Genomic DNA, 10,655 nt, shown 5'->3' with positions numbered 1-10,655 from the left:
AGGCTGTCCTATGGACACAAGTCACCCTACATGACCATCCCCAGGTGACACCTGGGACACAGGGTCCAGTGAGTCAGGAACTGATCACCCCTGACGTCTGAAGGGACTCATTCCTTCCCCTTTGTTTGGTGCTCTGGTCATGGGTAAGTCCACTCTCAGCTCACAGGGTAAACACATCTATGGGCAGGCATGGAAATGAGTCTCCTGTGGAGTGGGGGAAATCCATTTTCATGGCATCCAAACATGCTTTCTTTCCCCTTGTTTGGTTGGCATGGAGTTGAGATCCCTGTCTGAGTGGAGTAAATCCATTCCCAGGACAACTGGCTGATGCTCTCATTGTTGGTAATGTCATCCCAGGCACAGGATAACCATATCCATCTCTTTCTATTTCTTTGCTGATATAGATTATGAATTTTAATCCCCAGTCTGGAGTGTATATCTTCTGTTAGCAGGTTTCTGACCTTTCAGGGACTGAAGCAGCCCCACCCAGGCTCTTCTTTGTTCTAGACTCCTTGGAGCTGATCCTATTGCCACCACTCATTGATAGTCCTTAGAGCTTTCATTAAGAGTCTCAACAGGTCATCGTGCTTGATATTTAGGACCTTCAATCCCTTTTCCAGTCTTCTTGAAAGCTGTCAAAAACAAATAAGAGAAATCTTATACTTTCTCTACAAAAATTAATAATTCAAGTTATGTGTATTATATTTATATGTTGAGCCATCATGTATGTGGTATTTTATGTGATATGTATTAGTCTGTGTGTTACATGTGGTGTGTTTTCTGTCTCCGGATGGCATAACTAGGGTGTAATATTATATTGGTCCAAAAATATTAAGCACTTATATAGAGTAACCAGGATCCTATGTTCTGGACAAAATATTTGATATTAAAACTGCTTTAAGTGTGATTAGAGTTATTACCAACAAAAGTTTTACAAAAACTTTCTTATAATCTTTTGAGTAAGTATATTTGACAACCCCCCGAAAGTTTAAATTTTAAAAACTGAGTAATGACTTTTAGTTATTCCAATGGGGCCCTGGTATATGTCAAGGATTTATTTTACTCCTCATAGAAGTTTTTGAAAAAAAATTTGTTGAAGTAATTAGACCATTTAATATACTCAAAATCACATGGGAAGCTTGGCCAAACAGAATAATCATAACTATTTTATTTGTATACAAATATTTGTATAAAAATAGATTTTCTGGAAATTTCAACCTGCCCCAGGAAAGAACTTGCAAAGATTCAAAATCCAGTTCACACAGGAAGCTCTCTGGGGTAACAGAAATTCTATCAATGACACTGGACAAGCCAAAACTGATGGTTCCCTGTGGGGATATCGAGCAGGACTTTGGGCATTTGTAACCCACACATTGGGAATTTATGAGTTGTTTCCAGTGCTCAGTGCACACTTCCAGTAAGTCCTACACAGTGTGTTAAAACCTTGCATACTGTTAGGTCTTTCCCTAGAACAATTAGTAAATTATACACTCATAAGCAATATTGAAATATTTATATTTTTCTCCATGTCTAATTCCTTAAAAACTTGGCAACTCTTAGTGAGCATTATTTTCAGGGCAACATGCTTATTTGCACAAATATAGTAAGAATGTGTTCTCTTTATAGCATCACCAGTTTCCAAATATGGCTTTATTAGCCAAGATTTTCTCTGGAATGTCATGATTGAAAGAATCATGTCTGGACTGTGGCTGTCACCAGGAAGCCTTAAGAGGATTGAAGGTTGACTTTTGAAGCCAATAAGAGTCCCTTGGAGAAATGACCTGGTGCCTTGCTTGGTCACGTGATTCATGGCAGTCTTTCTAGGTAAGGAATGAAGGATACTTTCCTGAAAAATGGCAAGGAAGAAACCTCAAGACATTTTGGGCAATGTCAAGAGCTTGAGGAACCCACTCAAACTGACAGGTATTTTAGGCAAACCCAAATGGCAGTTGTGTGGCTTGGCTTCTTTGCCCTGAGAGACTGACTAAAGTTCAGTTGGAAGTTCCTTGTAAATTCCAGCAAAGCAAATTTGAAAGAGCCCGCACAAGCAATTACTCTTCTTGTTATGATATGTGACTAGTCAGGACAAATTGAAACTGGATTTCATGCAGACTCTGTAATAAAGTGAGGATGATTTTAGGGAGAGAAATTGTGTTCTAATGAAAATTGCACTGTCCAGTTGTCACCCACAAACTGATTGAGTCCTATTTTTCTTCCAAGCTAATGTTTCATTTTTCTCTTTCATCCTTTGACTTGGAGTTATTGAGAACTACTGATGTAGTGTCAGCCACCTGCAGAAGTGGAATTCACCTACTTCTCTGTCTCTCCCTGTCAGGGATTTTAAGGCCAATATCTGGTCTTGTGTTCTAATTCCCTTCCTAGGACCTATAACAGCCTATTTCTTTATTCCTGTTTTTAGGCTATGTCTCCTCAAATATCTCATATCCTTCATTCAACAGAGTGTCAGGCTCTGAAAGATTCCCACCACTAGTGGCCTCCAGCTGTGGCTCTTGCTTTTTGGGCTGTCCATTTCCACCCTCTTCTCCTCAATGACCCATACCTGGAACCAGTCAGGGACAGCTCTATATTCCTAGCCTGCTTGAAGTAGTTACAGAATAAGAGACCTTTGACCCTACTCCCCAGCACCAGAGCCGGGCCAGGTCATTAAGAATAAATCCATTTTAGCCCTGGCTGGTGTAGCTTAGTGGATTGAGCATGGGCCAGTGAACCAAAGGGTTGCCAGTTTGATACCCAGTCAAGGCACATGCCTGGGTTGCAGCCCAGGTCCTCAGTAGGGGGTGGCAAGAGGCAAGCACCCATTGACCTTTTTCTCCCTTCCTTCTTGCCTTCCCCTCTCTCTAAACAATAAATAAAAGAAATCCTAAAAAAAGAGAATAAATCCATTTCAAAACCAGAGGGTTGAATGAAAGGATAAAGTCAGCATCCTTTGCTATTGGTGCAGCATTTACCTAGCAGACCTATGACCTTGTTAAACATGACTGCCATTTTACTCTTCTGAGTTCCTGTCGCCAGGACTTGAAAGTAAGAACAGAACTAACCTCTCCCTACAGCCACAGGTGGAAGATAGCATTGGAACAAACTGCAGCCTCAATGTTACAATGCCCCAACAGCCCAGGGGCCACACAACAGCAACCACCCACCCTTTCTTAATCTAATTATAACCCAGTGTGAGCTCAAAGCTCCCACCCTTCAATGCTGGTGTATAGCTCCACACCATGACCTCCTCCTTCCTTGGAGGGTGAATAAAAACTATTCACTACACTTTATTCCCTTTGAGAATTCTTTCACTGCCTGTGGCACTGACCACACTAACAGTACTTTAGGGTAAACAGAGTCAGTGTGGCTCCCTCATCCAGATGTCTGGGTAACTAAGATAAGCAGTGTTCCCACAGCCTTGAGACTGGGTCCAATAAACTATATTCCCATAACCTTGAATGGGCCTACATGCACAAAATCATGCTGTGTTATATAAGGTTTTGGCACCCTTCTGGCTTTGTATACATTTAGTATTTAAGGGACATGGGGCTTCTCACTGCATGACACATGGCTTGAGTTGTGTGTTGATCACCCCGCCAGTGAATAAAGGTGTGCATGGCGTTCCCACAGCTCCACACGTTTCCTTCCATCTGCTCAAGTCCCAGGTGAACCTCCCTGGCCTTGAAAGTCTGCAGGACAATTGGAGCTGTCAGTGGGTTAGCAGGACTTGTTGCTGCAGTATGGCATGAATATGAAGGGGCCAGTAGTGCCCCCCCTTGAGGGGGACCTGATGGGTGGTGGGCCACCAGGGTGTGGTATCTGGTGGTGAGTCTCCTGGCATCATGGGCCCCACCCAGGGGATAACCAGTTGTTAGTGGCACACCCCACACAATGGAGAAGGCCCTGTGGGTGATCCCAGAGGCCCTAGAAAAGCCCAGTGTCTGCGTGGCTATGGGGCCATGGGCTGGGTGTTTCTTTCAACTTTGCAAGCTGAGACTTGGACTGCACTTCACAATGCAGCAAAACTATATGAACTCAAGGGAGAGAAGAAGCCCTGGCAGCCAGCATCAGCACCCAAGAGGAAGAGCTCCCAGCCGCTGAGCAGCGACGATCCTCCTGCCCCACCATAGTGGAGGTGTGGGAAGCAGAAAAGGATAGCAATGAGGAACCACGTTCCCAGAAGGCCCACTCAGTGGCATTATAGATAATGAAGTCCCAGCAGCCCCTGGCACTCGGGGGAGATACCGCTGGTCCCTCTCAGATGGTGGAACATACCATCTATAATCCTTACACACAGGCAGAACAGGTCGATCTCATGCATCAGTTTCACCAGCGATCTGGGGAGCCCTTAGCACTGTGGCTTTTGTGCCTGTGAGATTTAGGGGTAGACACCATCAAGTGCACTGATAATGAGATGGAAAGGTTAGCTTCCGTCATGACTCGTCTTTGCGCCATGGGCTGCAGACTAGCGGGTGGTACATAGGGGTGCAGGGCTCTCATTTGCTATTGCAGTGGGTGACAGCAGCTGTTCATACAGTCTGGGTGGAGAACGCAGGAGATGTGCCAGACACTGTGAGCAAGTGGCTGTCCTTTGAGGACTTAGTGCAAATCCTGCAGGAGTTGGGCATGCGGCAGGCTATGTTCAATCCCAATACCCAGGGCCCTGATGACAAATGTTTACAGCAGGGATGCAGGATCTCCACAGCAGCACACCATTCCCACCTCTTTCAGATCGCTCCCAGGAATCTTAGCCCTGTCTGTCCACTGTCATATTAATGATATGACCACAATTGTGGCGAGTCTGCGAGAAGCAGTCTTGCAGCCAGCAAAAAGCAACTCAGCAGTATCTTAAAGTCCCTCTGTTTCTCGGTCAAACAGCACTCCCATGTGGGTGACCAGAACACAGATCTGGTCAGATCTTTTAGGGGCTGGAGTAGATCAAACTAAGATTGATAGGAATCCAAACTCTCACCTGTTAGAGCTCTGGAAGCAGCTGTGAGCTGACCAACACTTCCTGCAGCTCTAGAAGAAGAAGGTGGTGAGGAAGAAGACTGGGAACGTGAAGCGAGAGGCCCATCCAGCCTGGCCAGAAGACCCCCTTGCTATGTCAGCCTCCTGAGGAGAGACAGCAGATATCCTTTGGACATTTGAATGGGGGGCAGGCTGAGGAACCCATCTACAGGGAATGACCAGGGACTGGAGGCCACATGTCAAATTGGCTATCCATTGGTCCCCTACAAATGTCCAGCAGGTTTTGGCTCTAGTGGACACAGGAGCTGAATGTGCCCTCCTACATGGACTCCCTGAGTCCTTTCCAGGGCCCGAGATCTCTATTGAGAGTTCTGGAGGACATTGTGTGCGGGTGACGGCTGTACAGCTCTCTCTGGGTTTGGGCATTTGCCCCCCTATGAGTACACTGTTTATGTTTCTCCATTGCTGAGTATATCCTGGGTATTGATGTGCTCCAAGGACTGTGGTTATGTACAACCAAAGAGGAGTTTCACCTGAGGGTGTGAGTGGTAACAGTCATTCTGCGGAGACATGTTCAGCATCCTCCCATACAGATGCCACCCCCACGACAGGTAACAGTGGTGAAATAATATCAGTTGCCCAGAGGACATGAGGAAATTGTGGTAACTATAGGAGAGCTGGAAATGGTGGGGACAGTTAGGGCTGCTTACAGTCCCTTTAACTCCCCCATGTGGCCAGTGAGGAAGCCAGATGGCACGTGGAGAATGATGGTAGATTACCAGGAGCTCAGTGAGGTTGTTCCTCCAATACATGCAGCAGTCCCTTCTGTGGTAGACCTGATGAACCAGTTAACTAACGAGTTGGGAAATTACCACTTTGTAGCTGACCTAGCAAATGCCTTTTTCCCCATTGCCGTTCCTCTGGAGTGTCAAGATAGGTTTGCCTTCACCTGGGAGGGCTGACAATGGACCTTCACAGTGCTCCCTCAAGGGTACTTGCACAGCCCTACCATCCAGGCTTGCGGCAGAGTACCTGGCTAAGTGGCCACTGCCTGTGGAAGTGCACTTGTTCCATTACAGTGATGACATCTTGCTAACCAATGATTCTCTTACCGAGTTAGAGAAGGCAGGGCCACAAATGCTGTCACACCTGAAGTCATGTGGCTGGGCAGTCAATGAGGCCAAGCTGCAAGGGCCTGGATTGTTTGTCAGATTCTTGGGGGTTATCTGGTTGGGTAAGACAAATGTCATCCCTGATGTGGTTATAGATAAGATTCAGGCATGCCCGACCCCTACCATTGTGAAACAGCCCCAGACACTTTTGGTCCTGTTGGGGTACTGGAGAGCATTTGTGCTCACCTCCCACAGGTTGTTTGCCCCTTGTATGCTTTGGTGCAAAAGGGAACAAGCTGGGATTGGACCCTGACCTCGGAACAAGCATTCCAAGGAGCAAAGCATATTTTTAAATGCACTCAGGCCTTGCATATTCTGGGTCATGCTAGGCTTTGTGAGCTAGATGTGCATGCAACACATGGAAGTTTTGGAAGGGGTCTGTGGCAGTGATCAGAACAGCTACATCAACCCTTGTGTTTCTTGTTCCAACTCTGAAAGGGAGCATAGGCACAGTAACTGAAGGGTTCGTCTGTAACTGAAAAGCAGCTGGCTGCAGTGTATGCTGCCCTGTTAGCCACAGAGGCCATAACAGGAACTGCCCCTGTGACAGTAAGGGCCACATATCCTATTGCAGGGTGGGTCCACGACTGGATGGCCAAACCTCATAGTGGGATAGCTCAGACGCCCACATTAGCTGAGTGGGGGCTTGTCTGCAACAAAGGAGTACTCTGTCCACTAGCTCCTTATGGGTTGAGCTGCAGGAAGTGCTAGGTCTTGTTTGCTATGTAGATGGAAAATCTTCTGTTCTGTCCCTATGGAGGAACTGCAAGGTAACCCCTTCTGTAAAAGGCAGGCACCTATTCCCTTCGATGCCTGGTACACTGATGGGTCCAGCAGCTGTCAGCCTGCAGTGTGGACTGCTATGGCAAGTCAACCAGAAACAGACACAATATGGTGTCACACAGGTGTAGACCCAAGGAGCCAGTGACAGAACTGTGACCTGTGTGGCATGTGGCTGTCAATGAAGCCCCACCCTGACTATTTGCATAGGTAGTTGCGCGGTGTGCTGGGGCCTCACATTATGGACCTCTACATGACATGCAAATAAATGGATGGTTATGCATAGGCCCTTCAGGGGATAGGTCTTGTGGCAAGACCTCTTGGAATTAGACCACCAGAAACAAAGCACTGTATATCATGTGACTGGGCATGCACCCCTTGTCTCCCCTGGGAATGATGAGGCCAATGCTGCAGCCAAGTTGTGATGGCTAGAAATGGTGCCCACCAGCCCATCAGGAAGGGAAATAGTCTAGTGGCTACACCGTTGCCTCTTACATGCAGGACAGAAAACCATGTGGTCTACTATAAAAATTTAGGGGTTACCTGTCACCTTAGCAGAGGTGTAGGAAGCCTGTGAAACCTGTGTTATCTGCTGGTGAGAGCATTCCCAGAGGCCTGTGGGAACTACTGGGCAGGTGGTGCAGGGACAGTACCACTGACACGGTGGTAGGTTGATGTGATGGGGCCCCTACCTAGTTCAGAGGGGTATAGGTATGCAATCATATGTGAGGACATGGCTATTGGACTTTTAGTTGCTTACTCCACACCGCACCCACATCTGAAAGCAGGAATTGCTGTGTTGGAGCTGTTATGTGCTTCCTATGGTCGACCCCTAGTCATTGAAAGTGACCAGGGGATGCATTTTACTGGGCCATTGGTGCAACAATGGGCTTGAGACCTGCAGATTGACTGGAAATTCCACATAGCCTCACTCTCAAGCTGCCACAATGGTTGAACAGTACAATGGCCTCTTAAAGCAGAGCCTGCAAGCTGTGGCTGCCACCTCAATGCTGGGTGGCTGGGTGAAACGCTCATGGACTGTCCTCCGGAATCCAAATGAGAGGAGGCAGATGGGGACCCATCCCTGGTGGAAGCACTGCTCCACCTGAGTGGTACTGCAGTCCAGCTGCAGGTACAGACAGGGGGTGCTTTGCTGAAACTGGGCATGGGAGAACAGGGGGATATTTCCTTGCCTGCACCTGAGGATCTGGAGTGAGAGCAAACAGCCACTTGGACATGGCCTTGGAAAGTAAAAGCCCACCTCCCTTCCACCTCGCATGCATTAGGTGGTTGTTGTTGCCTCTTGGGGCCAAGGGGTAGAGAGAAACCTGCAGATAGTGCCCTCAGGGATTGACACATGGCCCCCAGACACACCCAGGGTCAGCAGAACACAAAATGCTTTGTCACGACACCTATGTGATACCCCTATGGTCCGTTACAAGTTCTCCACTGTTGTTACAAGTAGATGCTGAACCTCCAGTTGAGGTGAAGTAGTACAACTACTTGTACATGCACAACAAAAGCCCACCAAAACTAGCCAGGAAGGAACTGTCCTATAAGAACAGAATCCCTCTAGCCCCTGAGGTCAGTCTCTGCTCAGAGTTGGCCCACTCCCATGTTCTGTGGAGTGTACTATCACTTAATAAATCTGCTCTCTCTCTCTTTATACTATAAACTCTGTGTGTCTGGTTCAATTCTTTGTCTGCGATCACCAAGAACCTGATTGCCTGTGCCCACCTGTGACAAAACTGCTCATTATAGTGCTGAAATCTCTAAGGAATGAATGAGTGAATGAATGAGCAAAAGACTGCACGTTGTTTTCAAAAAACCTAAAACTGACAGGTGTGTTATCACTTTCTTCTATTTTAAAGTATGTTTTATTGATTATGCTATTACAGTTGTCCCATTTTTTTCTCCCCTTTATTCCCCTCCACACTGTACCTCCACTCCCACCAGCATTCTCCACCCCCTTAGTTCATGTCCAAGGGTTGTACAAAATTCCTTGGCTTCTCCATCTCCTATGCTATTCTTAACCTCCCCCTCTCTATTTTTTACCTACCATTTATGCTTCTTATCCCCTATATCTTTTCCCCCATTCTTCCCCTCTCCCCTGATAACCCTCCAGGTGATCTTAATTTCTGTGATTCTATTCTTGTTCTAGTTGTTTGATTAGTTTGTTTTTGTTCCATACAGTTCAATTTTCTTGTACTTCTGCTTGTTTTTTGTCTTTGAATTTTTTGTCCTTTTGGTTGTGCGAAGAGGCAAAGTATTTATTTGTTCATTTATTTATTTATTTTGAGAGAGGGGGGAAGGGAGGAATCAAGAGACAGAGGGAAACATTAATGTGTGGTTGCCTCTTGTGCACCCCCTGCTTGGGACGTGGCCTGAAACCCAGGCATGTGCCCTGACTGGGAACTGAATTGGTGACCTTTTTTTTTTTTAGCAGGCCAGCACTCAATCCACTGAGCCACACCAGCCAGGGAAGACAATTACTCTTGTAACACAAGTTATCAGGAGAGAGCGCAAATGCAGAGCCCCACTACCATAAATTATTCAGTCGAGTTTCCCACATTTGGAGAAATCACAGAGGACAGCACACACAGGGTACAATGGGTGGGCCTAATCCTGGGAAGACCACCTTCTTGATATGGTACTTCCCCTACCAGGTGAGTGTCTCATTTTAGAGAATATTGTATTCTTTCAGCAGTATGGAGAACGCTGGATACAATGGGGACAGGGCTCAAGAAAACAAAGGGAAATTTTTTACAGTTTTTCTCATATATTATATATTTTTCTTACATCTAAATCAGGTATTTCTCTCTCTTTTTTTGTATTTTATTGATTATGCTATTACAATTGTCCCATTTTTTCTCCTCTTTACTCTCCTCCACCCTGCACCCCTCTTTTCCCCACCTTAGTTCCTGTCCATAGGTTGTACATATAAGATCTTTGGATTCTCTATTTCCCATGCTATTCTTAACCTCCTCCTCTCTATTCTGTACCCACCATTTATGCTTCTCATTCCCTGTACCTTTCCCCCATTTTCCCCTGTCCCACTCCCCACTGATAGCCCTCCATGTGATCTCCATTCCTATGATTCTATTCCTGTTCTAGTTGTTTGTTTACTTTGTATTTGTTTTTGTTTTAGGTTCAGCTGTTGCTAGTTGTGAATTTGTTGTCATTTCACTGTTCATAATTTTGATCATCTTCTTTTTTCTTAGATAAGCCCCTTTAACATTTCACATAAGGGCTTGGTGATGATGAACTCCTTTAACTTGACCTTATCTGGGAAGTACCTTATCTGCCCTTCCATTCTAAATGATAGATTTGCTGGATAGAGTCATCTTGGATATGTGGATCTTTGCTTTTCATGATTTTTTAAAAGATTTTATTTATTTATTTTTAGAGAGGGAAGGGAGGGAGAAAGAGAGAGACAGAGAGACAGAGAGAGAGGGAGAGAAACATCAATGTGCAGTTGCTGGGGACTGAGTGCCCTGACTGGGAGCTTTTCATGATTTTGAATACTTCTTTCCAGCTCCTTCTTGCCTGCAAGCTTTCTTTTGAGAAATCAACTGGTAGTCTTATGGGAACTCCTTTGTAAATAACTGTCTCCTTTTCTCTGGCTGCTTTCACGATTCTCTCCTTATCTTTCATTTTGGGTAATATAATGAGGATGTGCCTGAGTGTATGCTTCCTTGGATCCAACTTCTTTGGGATTCCCTGAACTTCCTGGAC

The 10,655-nt window shown here is 45.9% G+C and overlaps 1 non-coding gene across 1 annotated transcript; it reads right to left on the bottom strand.

Moving 5' to 3' along the window:
- Positions 1 to 9,431: 9,431 nt before the first annotated feature.
- On the bottom strand, positions 9,432 to 9,594 carry LOC114511770. Its single transcript, XR_003685738.1, has one exon. It is a non-coding gene; the product is annotated as a U1 spliceosomal RNA (small nuclear RNA).
- Positions 9,595 to 10,655: the final 1,061 nt, after the last annotated feature.

Source organism: Phyllostomus discolor, chromosome 12 (genome assembly GCF_004126475.2).
Source record: "Phyllostomus discolor isolate MPI-MPIP mPhyDis1 chromosome 12, mPhyDis1.pri.v3, whole genome shotgun sequence".
NCBI classification, from domain to species: domain Eukaryota; kingdom Metazoa; phylum Chordata; class Mammalia; order Chiroptera; family Phyllostomidae; genus Phyllostomus; species Phyllostomus discolor.
The sequence above is the reverse complement of the archived record's forward strand: the minus strand, read 5'-3'. Positions and strand labels throughout refer to the sequence as shown.